The sequence below is a fragment of the Delphinapterus leucas genome, chromosome 11, assembly GCF_059928025.1.
Source record: "Delphinapterus leucas isolate spDelLeu-1000000601 "Yukka" chromosome 11, BTC_Dleu_Yukka2, whole genome shotgun sequence".
NCBI lineage: Eukaryota > Metazoa > Chordata > Mammalia > Artiodactyla > Monodontidae > Delphinapterus > Delphinapterus leucas.
The window spans coordinates 93,170,015-93,185,716 of record NC_143139.1 but is presented as its reverse complement, the minus strand read 5'-3'; positions in this window follow the sequence as shown (position 1 = coordinate 93,185,716).

Here is a 15,702-nt window from a genome sequence, read left to right as displayed (position 1 = left end):
GGCAATCCTATTCTTAAAAGGTTAACAAGTTGGAGTCTTGGTGCCGCTCAAATCTGCCCAGGCGTCTCCCTAATTTTCCTCTGACGCCAGCCTCTTCGTAAACCTGCATTCCGACAGCCCAGCCAGCCTCTCGCTGCAGCTCCATCCTCCCTCCAGCCGTGCGGTCTCGGGCCTGGAAGCGGTGCCAGGTCCCCCGCTCGCTGCTGCTCCGGCCGCCGCTCGAGGAGGGGGCGATGGCGAGTCGGGGGCGCGGACAGCGCGCGGAGTCCGGCCAGGGGGGTCCCTGGGGTGCGCGGGGGCCAGGGTGGGCGTCCGCCTTTCTCCAACGAGCCCGAGCCTCAGCCGGCCCCCCGCCCCGCCTCCCTCCCCGCGCCCGGCGACATCCCCACCGCTATCAGAGCAGAGCGAGGCTCGCGCTGGGCGCGGCGATGCCAGGGACTCGGCCGACTGCGCAGCAGCGCCGCGCACCGGAAATCTCTGAATATTGCACAGATCCTTGTATTTTAATTACCACGGGAGACTTCAGGCCCAACATTGGCTTCAGTTTTTGTAAAAAAAAAAAATGCTGTTGAGATTATTTTTGCTTAATGAAAATCCATACCAGTAAAGTGATGTACTGAGAATATTCCTGATTTGGGGTGTGTGATTGGCAAACAGAAAATGAAAGAATGGCGACTAGAATAATGAAAGCTTGAAAATATAGGAGTGTGCGTCTCTGTAAAAAAGGCGGCCTTGGGGAGTTGGAGGTGGGGGGTGAGGGTAGACCCGCTCATGGGATTCTGCGGGGCACCAATCAGGGGAAGCTCTCAGCGAACCTGGCAACGGGATCCATGTTCTTTATATGCGCACCCACCTGTTTGGGTCAGAAGAGGCTAGTTATGCTGCAGGAACAATCAATCCTTGAAATCTCAGTGGCTTAAATCAGTGAAGTCTTATACAGATGGCCAAGAGGCACATGAAAAGATGCTCAACATCACTAATTATTAGAGAAATGCAAATCAAAACTACAATGAGGTATCACCTCAAACCAGGCAGAATGGCCATCATCAAAAAATCTAGAAACAATAAATGCTGGAGAGGGTATGGAGAAAAGGGAACCCTTTTGCTCTGTTGGTGGGAATGTAAATTGATACAGCCACTGTGGAGAACAGTATGGAGGTTCCTTAAAAAACTAAAAATAGAACTGCCATATGACCCAGCAATCCCACTACTGGGCATATACCCTGAGAAAACCATAATTCAAAAGGATACATGTACCACAATGTTCATTGCAGCACTATTTACAATAGCCAGGACATGGAAACAACTTAAATGTCCAATGATAGATGAATGGATAAAGAAGATGTGGCACATATATACAATGGAATATTACTCAGCCACAAAAAGGAACGAAATTGGGTCATTTGTAGAGATGTGGGTGGACCTAGAGTCAGTCATACAGAGTGAAGTAAGTCAGAAATAGAAAAACAAATGTCATATATTAACGCATACATGTGTAATCTAGAAAAATGGTACAGATGAACCTATTTGTAGAGCAGGAATAGAGACGTAGACGTAGAGAATGGACATCTGGACATGGGGGGAAGGGAAGGGTGGGACAAACTGGGAGATTAGGTTTGACATAAATACTCTACCATGTGTAAAAAAGATAGCTAGTGGGAACCTGCTGTATAGCATAGGGAGCTCAGCTCGGTGCTCTGTGATGATCTAGATGCAGGGGGAGGGAGGTCCAAGAGGGAGGGGATATAGGCATACATACAGCTGATTCACTTCATTGAACAGCAGAAACTAACACAACATTGTAAAGCCATTTTACTCCAATAAAAAAAAAGATTAAAAAAAATCAGAGAAGGCTTTTTCTTGCTTATGTTCACCGTGCATGGTAGGGGGTAAGGAACACTCTATCCCACCATCCTTGCCAGCCTCCTGGATGCAGGCAGATGCCACCATGCCTCTACCTGATCACTTAGGAACCTGGCAGGGACACTGCACATTACTTTCCTGATCTTAAAGCTTCTGCCAGGAAATGATGTGTCACTTTTGCTAACATCTCATTGGCCAAAGCAAATTACATGCTCACACCTAATCTCAAAGGTGTCAGAAAGTGAAACTTCACCAAGGGCTGGAAGAAGGATAACGGGAATGTTCTAAAGTAGCCCTGATGGCCATTACATTATCGTATCACTGTGCTTAGCCAACTTTTTAAAAAAATTTATTTTATTGAAGTATAGTTGATTTACAATGTTGTGTTAATTTCTGCTGTACAGCAAAGTGATTCAGTTATACATTCTTTTTCATATTCTTTTCTGTTATGGTTTACCACAGGATATTGAATATAGTTCCCTGTGCTATAGAGTAGGACCTTGTGTTTTATCCATTCTATATATAATAGTTTGTATCTGCTAATCCCAAACTCCCAGTCCATCCCTCCCCCAGCCCCCTTCCCCCTTGGCAACCACAAGTCTGTTCCCTATGTCTGTGAGTCTGTTTCTGTTTTGTAGATAAGTTCATTTGTGCCATATTTTAGATTGCACATATAAGTGACATCATATGGTATTTGTCTTTCTCTTTCTGACTTACTTCACTTAGTATGATAATCTCTAGATCCATCCACGTAGCTGCAAATGGCATTATTTCATTCTTTTTTATGGTTGAGTAGTATTCCATTGTATATATGCACCACATCTTTATCCATTCATCTGTCGATGGACATTTAGGTTGTTTCCATGTCTTGGCTATTGTGAATAGTGCTGCTATGAACATAGGGGTGCACATATCTTTTTGACTTATAGTTTTGTCTGGATATATGCCCTGGAGTGGGATTGCTGGATCATATGGCAACTCTATTTTTAGCTTTTTGAGGACTCTTCCTACTGTTTTCAGAGTGGCTGCACCAATTTACATTCCCACCAACACTGCAAGAGGGCTCCCTTTTCTCCACACACCCTCCAGCATTTGTTATTTGTAGACTTTTCAATGATGGCCATTCTGACTCGTGTGAGGTGGTACCTCTTTGTACTTTTGATTTGCATTTCTCTAATAGTTTAGCTAACTTCTTTGTGAAAGTCTGAGCCAATAAATAAGCCCAGGAAAGAGAAAGAGGTATGATAATTCGAAAGAGGCTACATTTGTCAACACTATTTCTAGACACTATTTCTAGATTATTTTTCTATCGTAGCTCCCCTTAAAAGGACAGAGGCCACAGCCTGGCAGAAGTTGGCATCAGTGTCCCAGCTCAGCACAGCATAGGCACAGAGCATGCACCTGCCTGGCGTGTTCCTTACACACCTTACCTACCAGCCACCCCCTGGCCAATGAAAATGCAAAATGTTTCTAGAGAAAGGTGAGAACTGAGGGAAAGAGACTTCAGACAAAGTATTAATGGTCTCTCGATCCTGATATATTTGTTCAAAGGCTTGCCTGCTCTCACCCATCTGCTTCCACCTCCGCCCATCTCTCTCTGTCACACACACCAAAAAAATGCCATTGTGAAGCTTCAGAACATCAGGAACAAAAATAGAATCTTAAAAGCTACCAGTTAGAAGAGAGATATTGCCTAGAAAGGAAAGAGAATCAGACTGGCAGAGGGCTTCTCACTTGCAAGTTGTTTATATTTGCTATTTTTGAATTTCTATGGTTACTGTTATGTTGCATTTTATCTCCATTTCCCAAAAATGGATCAATGCCTTGAAGGAGGTTCTTCAAAGTGTAAAGTAATGATGAAATGGCAGCATAAATCATCAGAACACAGTAAGCATAATGAATAAATAGTTCTCCAGTGTATCCATGAAATATGAAACTGCGTATTCTAAGACAAACAAATTCTGGGGCAATGATTTTTACACATGTAGCCATAAATTAAAATTGTGAGTATAAGTTCAAGGAAAAAATATTTATTTATTTATTTATTTATTTATTGTGTGGTACATGGGCCTCTCACTGCTGTGGCCTCTCCCGTTGCGGAGCACAGGCTTGGGACGCGCAGGCTCAGCGGCCATGGCTCACGGGCCCAGCCACTCCGCGGCATGTGGGATCTTCCCGGATCGGGGCATGCACCCGTGACCCCTGCATCGGCAGGCAGACTCTCAACCACTGTGCCACCAGGGAAGCCCCAATGAAAACTATTTGAAAATTTCATTTATTGGACCAGCAGTCCATTGTTCCTAGTCCTCAACGTTACCATTAAAATTAAAACTTTGGTAAATAGTAGTCTGAAGCCATAAAAAGGGCTCCATTATCTTCTCCCAAAGCAACCAATCCAGTTTTTCCAGAACAAACACAAAATAATGCTTTCTAACATAAGATTAATTATCCTTGTTACTAACAAAGCTACCGAGGGATCGCTCTAAGCTGCTGCCCTCCTTTAAAAATGCACATAAAATGCTCATAAAAGTCAGTCACAAAATTACCAAGAAGACTATAAACCAGCTGCAAAAACAATGATAGAGACTATTCTTGGAGAGAGAGCCAAAGGGACTACTGACAAAATGCCTTTATCAGATTTACATTGTTAGACATCGCACAACATTAAGAATACGCAAAGTAGAAGGGCAATTAGTGCGCACACATGCCAGGGGATACTTTGCTTTTCAGCAAGCCGAAACTGCTCACGTGTGGGCTATGAAGCAAGCCCTTGGCATATATGGGGTTCAAACATGAAGGAAAAAATGCTGCCTGGCTTGTCATTTTGTTTGTCGTGCCAAAGTATGATAAGAGGCTTCTCAGTTATAGATTATTTACATTGTGAGTCATGTGCTAGAAATGGCACATTGGGATCGGTGCCAGAGTTGAAGCAGCCATGGCTGCCATAAGCAAGGACTCTGCTCTGTGAATAAAAGAGGCTGCTCTCTTACACGCTGCTTTATTCACAGAAAAGCAATTATGGTCAACAAAATGCAGCTGGACCTTGATTCAGGGTTAAAGGAAGTAAAAAACAAAGCAAAACAAAAACAGCTATCATCTAATCCCAGTGACGTTAAATGCACATCTATTCTGCATACTCTGAGAGAAAAAAACAGTATACAGGTCAGTATGCTTTTAGTCAGGGCCGACAGAAACCCAATTCCAAGTGCATTAAACAGTAAGTGGAACTAATTAGATCGTTTGTGATGTCAGGGCTCTGGCTCCATTTCACTGCAGGTGCCTTGGCTCTGTCCTCCTTGTATTGGCTTCTTTTCAGGCTAGCTTCCCTTGTGGTAGAAAATGGTTACAACAGAAGCAGTCCCCACACGTTCAACCCACACAGTCCAGACGAACAGAGTAGCTGTGTCCCCGAATTCCCAGAAAAAGTCCTGAGATTCACAGTGATTGGACGGGCTCAGGTCACATGTCCACTTCTAAACCAATCACAGTGTGGCTGGGGGGTGGAACCCACTGATTGCTCCACCCCTGGCCTAAAGACAAAAAGCCCGCAAAGCACAGCGGGAAGGGCAGGAAGGCGATCTTACCGATACGAAATTATTCTTAACGTTTAAAATACTGTTTTATCTTGTAATTTAAAATCATTGATGAAACTATGCTTTTTTTTTTTTAATACTACAAATTGGTGATGTGTGGTGTGAAACCTTTGAGGAACTGCTTTAAAAGGATGCTTCAAGGACCTAATACCTAACGAATATCCCTTGCAAATCCATGTTGTCCTAAGTAGCAAATGCTTAAACAACTACTACAAATTCATACCCCCTAATAAAACTCTCCTTCGTCTGTTCCCCTCATTGGGAATGGAGTCAGCGAGTGGCAGGGAGAGAGCTGGAAGCGGCAGGCCTGACTTTCCACTATCCTGTTATTGCAAACTGTGTGCTGACCCGGCACCAGCCCCACAATGTCAGTGTTCCCTGCAGGCTGTCCTGCCCAAGGCAGCGCCTCTGTCCGCCTCGTCCTTTTCTGTTTCTGCTTCTCCTTGTGCAGTTCCTTCATTCCATCCCTCATCAGTCTGGTGTCTCTCTCTGCACAAGGACTGTCATGCCTGTCCCAAAATGGCCCACACAGCCCCAGGGCTCTCTGACCTTCCAGATCCAGCAGCCAAAGCTCACCTAGGAGAACCACCGCCTCTTAAGTCTAAGTCTCCAGAAGGGAGAATCTGATTGGTTCTGCTTGCATCAGGTCTCCACACCTGGTCCTATTGGCCATGGAAGCCTGCGGTTCCCACCAATGTGGGGGAGGAAGGAAGGTCACAGCAAAGGGGACACTGGCTCCATAAGTACTTCAAAGCTTCTCTATAGATCCTTTGGAAGACAACCTCACATCCTCCTCTAAGGGTACTTTTCGGAGACAGTTCATAGGGCAGCATAGCCCATGCTTAGTGGATTACCAGCACTGGTGGAGAGCCGCACTCAAGTGGACCAAGTGTTATCAAGATAAGCTCCCTGTAGGCTAGAAAAAAAACTCCATTCTCTGGTGACATGAGGACAGAGCTGGCCTGACACGGATCCAGAGTTGGCTGCACCTTTGGATCTGATTGAAGTCTGGGTGACTGCCAAGGTGATTCATCCAGGAGCTGGAGAAAACCACCTGTCTGTAGCTTAGACTGAGCCTCATATCACATCACCTGAGCCATATCTTGTTCCCCTGCCAGATCCGGTGTGTCCTTATTGGCTCTCCTAATGACTTCTTCTGTCATTGGAAGTTACTCATTACTTTTGCTGTCCAAAGCTGGAACATGCATGAGGCATTGAGATAGGGGAAAACCCTGGGCCCTGCTGAGGGTTGAGTCCATACTCTCCCTCCACCCCCAACCCTAGACCTAAGCTCCTGACCCCAAACCTTGATCGACAATAGTCGCCATCACAAAGCCAGCTCTCTAACCTTTTAACATGATCTCCGGACATCAAACAAGATGCTTGTGCCGACTGCAAGCCCAGTGGAATTTATGTCTCTCTCCTTGCAAAAGAAGAAAGTAGCCAGTGATGATGGGAAACACATGGCCTTTGGAGTCAGCAAGACCTGGGTTTGAGCCCTAGACTCACCCACGTAGGAGCAATGGGATCTCATTCAGGAGGCTTGCCTCTATGAGTCTGATTCTTGACTGGGAAATTTGTGATAAATCTCTCATGAGGATTAAACTAAAGAACCTAATATCAAATGGCTGAAACAGCTGAATCTCAAATGTTAGCCCCTTTGCCCTCCTTCAGGGCAGGGATGAAAGCAAAACTTATTCTAAGTATCTAGTTCACACTCTTTCTCTTACACCCATCTTATCAATTCCACCAACACCTACTGAACACCTGCCATATACACTGGCAAGGCAATAAGGGAATCCAGCATGAAACCTGAACTCCAGGAATTCACAGTCCCATGTCTCTATCCTCATCTACAAATTTACCATCAGTGGGAAATGGTGGGGTCATGTGCTTCCCAACTTCCCAGATGTCTTGGTAACTGTAAAACTTTGTGAATGACGGTCACAATCATCCCAGTCTCTTCTCTCCGGAAATGTCTCAGCAGCAGGATTCTCCAAAGGGCTCAGTCTGTTTTCTTCCCTTCTCTCTATCTCTTACATCCTTGCTCACTTGATTCCCAGTCCCAGGGAGGGGTTGAACAGGAGTCACCACTGCCCCAGTGGAAGTGGAATAACAGCGCAATAAAGACCAGCAGCTGTGGTTCAGGACCACGAACAGCGCCAGATGGGCGCCTCCTGGTCCAGACAGGTGAGTCCTGTGAGCCCAGGGCCTCACTGTATACAACAGCCATTCTGACGGCAGAGCCTCCCTGCCTCTCACAGGTGTGGTTCCAGCTGCTGGAGTAACTGGATGGACACCAGCACTCGTGCTGTGACTTATGACAACCCTCCTCTCAGGGCTGAAAGACAGCTCTGAAAACCAAAACTACCCAGGAACGCTTTCCATTTGGACCCATGTATGAGAAAGGGGAGCTCCAATTGTCAGCTTCTGGGGTAAGCAGATATAAAAGGATGGGACATCTGTGGATTTCCCTGAGAGCAATTCCTAAGCCAAGTCACATTGCTATTCTGCTTTAAGCCTCCTATTCAAGTTAGTTGATGACTTTCAGGTACAGGAGTTCATGGAGCAGTGCCCCAGCAAGGGGCACCCAGGGCCAAACACAAAGGAGGGCTGAGCCTTTTCTGCTGGCCTGTCTGTTGCACCAGCAAGGTGAGATTTCCCTCCCCGAGAGTCCGCTCTTAGAGCAATGCCCCTCATAGCAAAACTTGACTGACATTCCTTCCTCCTCCTACACCCTCAGTGAAGGCCTTGACAAACACGAAGTCTGGGCCACTCTGTTGACTCTCTCCCTGTCCTCCTTTCCTTCTGTCTCCAGCCTCAGGTCTCACCTCCCTGTCTTTGCCTCCAAAATCTGCTTCACCATCCTGGTTTCTTAAAGTCTGGTCCCTGAGGCTATAGCCATATGGAATCACCTTTGGATCTTCCTCTCCTCTGTTATATATGCTAGTGACGACATTTATCCTTTCTTCAGAAAAGTCTCTAAATCAACCATTCATCCAAAATCTGTGTAGACTGAAGAACAGGGGTTTTAATTATTTCACAGACTGCTAGTTGAAGTCGATGAGGTGATCACACACATTCAGCCGATTCCCCCCTGGACACCCCTCCAAGATGACAGTAAAGAATAAAAAGGGAATAAACCCATAATTAAGAAGAGAATGAAAGAGAGGTCCTAGAGAAGAAAATAATCGGAAAGACTGAAAACAGATGGAAAAGAAAAAACTGATGACGCTTAGAGTATGCACAGAGGGAAATGCAACCAAGAAATGAGCTGATGTGCCCCCAAGGACTGCTCACAAAACGGAGGGGAGGGCCCAGCCTCACTGTTTGACATCTTGGATCTTGGGTGGATTGTCCCCTGCTTGTGAAAAGAAGGTCTGGAAGCTGGTGGGGGGTACAGGTAGGGAGATAGAACCTTGTGACCAGGGGCTGTGCTAACTTCCCACTGCTCTGTCATTGGATCAGTCATTGCCCAAAGTAATACCAGAACAGTAACCACCTGAGCTACTGATGTGAAATGGGATCAAGGTTGGGGCCTCAAAGACCCAGCAATTGAAAGATGCTCACAGGGAGGACTATCTAGAGGGAGAGAGGGGAAAAAAGTGAAACAGAGGGCTTCCCTGGTGGCGCAGTGGTTGGGAGTCCGCCTGCCGATGCAGGGGACACGGGTTCGTGCCCCGGTCCGGGAAGATCCCACATGCCGCGGAGCGGCTGGGCCCGTGAGCCATGGCCGCTGAGCCTGCGCGTCCGGAGCCTGTGCTCCGCAACAGGAGAGGCCACAATAGTGAGAGGTCCGCGTACTACAAAAAAAAAAATAAAAAGAGAGAAACAGAAACAAAAGTTTCCTCTCAAAATAAGTCTGCAAACCAAAATTCCCAAAACGTATAAAGAAATCTAATGCTAAGAAAGGATGTCAACAAAATCAACACATGAAGTCACTACAGATTAAGTAGTCACAGAACAATATGACAATGGCTTTAAAGAAGTAAATATATGAAGAGTCAAACACCTGGATGCCTGCACGGACTCAAGACTGGGAGACACTGCAGAGAAGTTTCCTCTGGGATTTCCGGGAGGTGAGATTACTGACAGACGCTACCCTTGAACTGGCACTCATGGTGTACAACTTCTCTGCCTATCAGCACTTGCCAAACACCTAGCTTTGAGAATATTCCAACAGGCTTCCCAAGGAAGGTAACTGAGGCACCCCTGCCACCAGAGGAAGGAAGATCAAGTTGGACAATTAGAACACAGGCCTAGTGTGGTAGGCTGAATAATGCACCCCCAAAAGATGTCCATGTCCTAATCTCAGAACCTATGAACATGTTACGTTATATAGCAAAAGGGACTTTGCAGATGTTATTAAGCTAAGGATTTTAAGATAGGAGAGTAGCCTGGATTATCCAGGTGGGCCCAATAAAATCACGAGAGTCCTTATAAGAGGGAGGCAAGAGGTCAGAGTCAGAAAAAGGAGATGTGGCAACAGCACCAGAGGTTAGAATGATGTGCTTTGAAGATGGAGGAAGTGGCTGTGAGCCAAGGTATGCAGGTGGCCTTGGGAAGCTGGAAAAAGCAAAGAAGCAGATTCTCCCCTCAGAGCCTCCAGAAGGAACCAACCTTGCTCACACCTTGATTTTGGCCCAGTGAAACTGACTTTGGACTTCTGACCTCCAGAACTGGTAAGATAACAAACTGATGGGGGTTTTTTTTGTTTTTTTTTTTGTTTGTTTGTTTCTTTCTTTCTGTGGTACGCAGGACTCTCACTGTTGTGGCCTCTCCCATTGCGGAGCATAGGCTCCGGACACGCAGGCCCAGCGGCCATGGCTCACGGGCCCAGCTGCTCCGCGGCATGTGGGATCTTCCCGGACAGGGGCACGAACCCATGTCCCCTGCATCGGCAGGCGGACTCTCAACCACTGAGCCACCAGGGAAGCCCTCATGTTGTTTTAACACACTGAATTTTTGGTAATTAGTTACCGTAACCATAGAGAACTAATATACCTAATGAAATAGAATCCAAGTGGATCTCAGTTTTTAAATTACACACACACACGATTTCTTGGAGCATAAAACATGGTTTTCAACTAAAAAAAGTTCAACAGGTAAATTGAAGATTACTGATACCCAGTTAGCAACCCTGAAGGTGACATACAGGAAATATCTCAAAAACACAGAGATCATCCCCACCCCACCCCCAAATGTAATTTATGAGGGAAAGCAGAACAAAACCAGTAGATCTGACGGACAAATAATAGCTGTTCCAGATGGAGACGAATGCAAGCAGATGGCGAAGAAGCCATAAGCAAATACTAGAAGAAATTTTTCCTGAGCTGGGAAAATATGCCTACCAACTGATTTAAAGGCTCACTGAATTCTAGCTGGATTGATGAGACAGTCACACATGAGGGCACATCCTGGTAAAATGCCCGCTCTTAGAAGATAAAGAGAAAATCTTCCAGGCTACCAAGCAGAAAGAACAACTTGAAAGGATGGAGTTCTAACTTACAGGATGCAGTTTATTCTTTGGGTTAGAAACCGATATATGGTGCTTTCTCTCTCATCGCCAGAATATGAGTCCAAGAATTAAGGGATAGAAATAGGAGTGGGTCGTCTCACTATTACACCTAATAACCTGCTTGCAGAACTTTTGCTTCCCTACCCCACAACTCTGAGCTCTGTGGGTTTGGAGGTTGCGGTTCCCAAGAGTTGCAGCTGCTACCAGCCATTTTGGGTCTCCCTGCCACTAAACCGAGACAGAGATTACTGCCTGGGGTGATTGATCTTGTCTACGAGGGGAAACTGGTTTGCTACTACACTGTGGAGGCAGGGAGAGCGATATCTGAAACCTAGAGGATGTTCTGGGATGCCCCTTAGTACTTCATGTCCAATCATAAAAATTAATGGCAGGGCTTCCCTGGTGGCGCAGTGGTTGAGAGTCTGCCTGCCGATGCAGGGGACACGGGTTTGTGCCCCGGTCCGGGAAGATCCCACATGGCGCGGAGCGGCTGGGCCCGTGAGCCATGGCAGCTGAGCCTGTGCGTCCGGAGCCTGTGCTCCGCAACGGGAGAGACCACAACAGTGAGAGGCCCGCGTACCGCAAAAAAAAAAAAAAAAAAAAAGGGCAGAGGACGTGAATAGACACTTTTCCAAGATAACTTTTTACTCATACAGTGCTGTACTGTCAATTTTATCTCAATAAAACGGGAAGAAAAAAATAATGCAAGTGAGAAAAAATAAATAAATGGTGACCTTTATGTTATGAATTTTATAGCAATTTATAAAAGGCAAGGATTTGGCAGATTTGATATAAAAACAAAATCTAAGTTGCAAAATAAACAGATAAAAAATATATACTGGGAAAATACCCAAAGAAAGCAGGTGTACATATTTTAATATTCAGAGGGGAAAAAAAGGGATTTCAGGGCAAAAATAAATAAAATAACTAATGACACAGTGAGTCACTTTATCTTTGATGCAAGTGATACAAGTTTCATCAGGAAGATAGAAAAATTCTAACCTTCATTGCCAACGAAGCTTCAAACTATATAAAGAAAAAATTAACAAACCTACAAACAGAAATTGACAAATCACTGTCAGAGTGAATCATTTTTACACACTTTTCTCCATCCAATCATGCATTCATTCATTCAACCAATATTTTTTGAGTGCCTACCCTGTGCCAGGCACAATTCCTAGCAACTCCTGTATAGAGAGAGTGATCAGATCATCTGTAAGTAACGGCAGCTTTGTTTCTCCTGTTCCAATTTTATGTTCTTTATTCATTTTTCCTGGCTCTACCGTACTTTAATGTTGAATAAAAATGGCGAAAGTAGGCATCTTTGCCTTGTTCCTGATCTTAACATTTTATCACTTACTAACATGTTCAATTAATGTTTTTTTAAAAAAATATCTTTTATTAAGTTAAGAGAATTTCTATTCCTAGTTTGCTTGGAATTTTTTAAGATCATAAATGGAGGTTGAATTTTATCAAACACGTTTTCTGCATTTATTGAGACGATCATATGGTTTTTCTCCTGTTATCAGTTACTGTGATGAATCACATTGCTTGATTTTCTAATGCATTGCTGGGACAAATCCAACTTGGTCATGATGCAGTATCTTTCATATGTATTGTTGGATTCGATTTGCTGACATTTTGTTTATGAAAAAGATTGGCCTGTATTTCCTTTCTCCCAACAGTCTTTGGTTTGGATACCAAGATTAAGCCAACTTCATAAAAAATGAGTTAGGGAGTATTGGTATTTTTTCTGTTCTCTGGAAGAGTTTGCATTAGATTGAAATTACTAAGTCTTTAAATGTTTGGTGAAACTCCTGATTTCTTTAAAATGTTCAGTTCTGATATTCTTTGATATAAAGATTTTTGGTAACTAATTCAATTTTCTATTTATTTTTTTTAAAGCTTTTTCTGATGTGGACCATTTTTTTTAAGTCTTTATTGAATTTCTTACAGTATCACTTCTATTTTATGTTTTGGCTTTTTGGCCACGAGGCATGTGGGATCTTAGCTCCCCAACCAGCAACTGAACCCGCACCCCCTGCATTGGAAGGTGGAGTCTTAATCACTGGACCACCAGGGAAGTCCCTCAATTTTTTAAATGGTTACAACATTGTTCACATTTAAATTCCTTCTGGAGCCAAATTTTATTACTTGTAAGTGTAGAAAATTGTGCACACTCGATTTAAATTTTCAAAATTTGATTTGATTTAAATTTTCAAGATTACTGGCCAAAAAGTGCTCCTAATGTTCTCTTAACATATTTAAAATTTATTCTTTGTCTGAAGTCATGTTTCCTTTCAATTCCTCTCAATAGTTTATGGGTGCCACCTCTCTGTTTCCTGTTTAGACTGGCCAGAGGTTTGCCCGTTTTCTTAGTCTGTTCAAAGAACCAGAATTTGGCGTCATTAGTCACATCTACCTTATGGTTGTTCTTTGTTTCGTTCATTTCTATTCTTATCTTTTACATTTCCTTCTTCCTACTTTCTTTGAGTTTATTCAGCTGTTCTCTTGCTAACTTCTTGTGTTGAATGTTTGGCTTGTTGATTTTCAGCCTTTTTATCTCATAGAAGCCTCCCATACGTTCTGATGTGTGGAATTTTCATTATCATTCATTTCTAAGCATACTCAAAAATTTATTATGCTTTCTTTTCAGTCATGAATTATTTAAAGCGGGTTTTTTTATTGCTATATTTTTTTGTTACTAACTACTTCTTGAATTACATGGTGGTCAGAAAATGTTACTTGTTCAAGCCAACTTTTTGACATTAACCAAACATTGCTTTCTGATGAGCTAAATGGTCAATTCGCATAAATATTCCAGGTGTGCTTGAAAAGAATGTCACGTCTCCAGTTACTTGGTGAAATGTTCTAGAAATTCCCATGAAGTGACACTTGTAATTCCATAGTTCTCATCTTCTTATCCTCATAGATTTTGGGGGTTGGAGGGCTGCTTGCTCCATCTGAGTTACTGAGTGAGGTAGATTAGACACAGGGGAAAAAGAAGACAAAAGGACCAGCTGAACTCACGTCACGACAAGGAACCAAACAGACAAATCCAGAAAGTAGAACATCCTACAGGACAATAGCTTAGTTCCTTCAATTCACATTAGAAAAATAGGAACTGTTCTAAATTTTAAGAGATTTACAATGTAAACAGGTTGGGCCCTGGATCCTAATTTAGAAAAACAGTTATAAAGGATAATTGCTTTGGGGCTGTCTGAAGCCTGGGGCCCCCCTTGCCCAGGTCCAAGGGCATCCAAGTGTCCTGCCTTTCCAGATGGCCGGTGCTTTGGTTGTGCCAGAGGAAGGCCGACATTATCATCAACCTACTCCAACGATGATAAAAGGTGGTCCAGTTCCTATGATAACAAAATATGGTCCCTAGCACCCGGAAGAGTACCTGGAAAATGATAAGAACTTGAAAATACTGTTTTGAGTGATTTACCAGTGGATTTAGAAACCGACTGTGTGGCTGGTCTTGCTGGGAAGGCTCCCTCGAAAGTCTCTTGACTGTGGTGATGGTTTCACAGGTTTATGCATATGTCAAAAGTCACTGATTGTACACTTTAAATATATACGTTTATTGTAGGTAAATTATATCTCAATATAGTTGTTTTCTTTTGTTTTTTGGCGGTACGCGGGCCTTTCACCGCCGCGGCCTCTCCCGCTGTGGAGCACAGGCTCCAGATGCGCAGACCCAGCGGCCACGGCCCACGGGCCCAGCCGCTCCGCGGCACGCGAGATCCTCCCGGACCGGGGCACGAACCCGTGTCCCCTGCATCGGCAGGTGGACTCCCAACCACTGCGTCACCAGGGAAGCCCAATATAGCTGTTTTTAAAAAAGAATAAATGAGTATTGATTTAAACCACTGAGTTTTGGGGTGTTTTGTTCGATTGCAAAAGCTTACTGATACATCCCCATTGTTTATGTTTTGCTAAAACGTTTCCGCACTATCCCTTCAGACTGAGAAGCAAGGGCCATTTCCCAAAATGTGAAGATCAGTTTATCAGGGCTAACTCAGAATGGATACGTCTGAATAGCAGACATCAGACCCACGTGACGTGCGTGTCTAAGTGTGGAGTCCTGACTCAGTAGTCAAAGTCCTGAGAGAGAGCAGAAGTCTTTTAATTGTTATGAGAGTTCAGTGGTCCTGCCAGGATTTTTTTAAAACAGCAAGGTCCCAGGTAAGCATGGGCTCTGAATCCTGAATCATCTTTTAACTGCCCATGTGACCCTGGACAAATGACCTAATCTCTCTGTGCTTCAGTTTCTTTATCTGTAAAGTGGGAAAATTAATAGCACCTACCTCAAGAGTTGATAGAATTGAATGAATTAATACGTGAAAAGCACATAGAACTATTCCTGGCACAGAGTAAGCCTCCAGTAAACGTCAGCTACTAATATCAATCATCAAATGATTGATATATTTAGGTATTTTTATATATTTTAAGAGGCAAAATGATACAAAATCCAATCAATGATGTAGAAACGAAGGTCAGAGTTACAGATTTCCATGAACAGAGGGAAGAATTAGGTAGTGATATGATTCAAACCCAAGGATATGGACCAAGGGCTCTGAGATGACCCCACACGGGAGATCTTGAGATAAGCATCTATATATAGATCTCTGAATGGCCCATGAGGGTCACAGGCAAGAATCCTGGCCTATAGGTCTTGGGTCATTATGTGACTTCAAACGGCTGCGTAGGTATCCTCAAAAATTG